Consider the following 1281-nt stretch of genomic DNA (forward strand, 5'->3'; position numbering starts at 1 on the left):
AAAACAAGCATAATATCACTAAAACCAACTTTTGACTCTCACAAGACACAACTAAGTGTTTTACTTGATTTAAAGCTCATTCTAAGCCATAAAGGGTGTGTTTTACTATCAAATTTAAGCATGAAAATAACGGTTTTTAGACCGTTATCACTAAGGTAACCTCTTCCCTCTCAACAATTCCTGCCCTCATTTTGTATAACTCTATCTTTTGCCTATATTCTTCCACAATCATAGAGTTTTGTTGCAACTTTTGGAGCCTATCTAGGAGTTCTCTTTTACTTTGGAAGTCTGTAGTCTAATTTTCCCTAGACCTCTCCCTATTCCGAGATTGTTCCCTTTTTAGCATTTTCAACTCATTTTGAATCTTGACATTATCTAGCTCATTGTGGACTTTTTCTTGACTTAGTTTTCTATCAATCTCACTGAGTTGATTTACTAGAGTTTGGAAGAAAAATTGTTTTTCAAGAGAAGTGTTAATCCTAGAGGAGTGTATCCCAGACATTTTTATGAATTTAAAAGTTTTCTCTAGGTAAAGACTAGAAGAGTTCACTTAAGGACAATATTCCAGGTAAGAGAGGTGAACCATATAGGTTACTTAAGTACCAAGTCTTTCCTTGCCAAATATGTCCCTAGTTACTAACTAAGAGTCTTTAAGTCAAAATCACCTTTAGATGCACCAAAAAGTCTAAAGACAACGATCAAACAAAGAAATAAAGACCTAGACTTCAAATTACGGAATTCTAAGTTTTCCTAGACGCTTTTGCAAGAAATGTAAAAGATGAGGTCTCCTAGGTGAGGCTTGGAACTTTGGAACCAAGACACACTCACCGTCTACCAATATTAGATGAAGAGACTTAAAGTCAAGTTAACAAATGAGGGAAGAACACTTATGAGCTCTTCCACTTCACTTGCTTGAAATGGCCCTTTACAAATCAAGGAAACAAATGAGCTTTTACAAAGAACATGAAAGGAAATGCAATGAAATTGAATTCGAAATGATAGTAGAAGACGTATGCAACTCTAGCTTCTTGGAAACAGTGGGTGAATTGGTTCAAGTCACACCAAACTCTCAGCTGCTAAGTGATGAGTTGTTGCTGTATGGAATGGCACAAACTGCTGCTGCTTTCACACAATGCCTTGTCCGTTGTTAGCAAAAAATTAAAGATGGAGTTTTGATAATGTACAAATTTGCACAATACAAGATCCAAGAAGACTATTTGAAGATCCATTACTATTGAAAGCTTTTGTAATAATCATATTTGATGTGTTGTTAAGTAGATA

Source organism: Vigna radiata, chromosome 1 (assembly GCF_000741045.1).
Source record: "Vigna radiata var. radiata cultivar VC1973A chromosome 1, Vradiata_ver6, whole genome shotgun sequence".
NCBI classification, from domain to species: domain Eukaryota; kingdom Viridiplantae; phylum Streptophyta; class Magnoliopsida; order Fabales; family Fabaceae; genus Vigna; species Vigna radiata.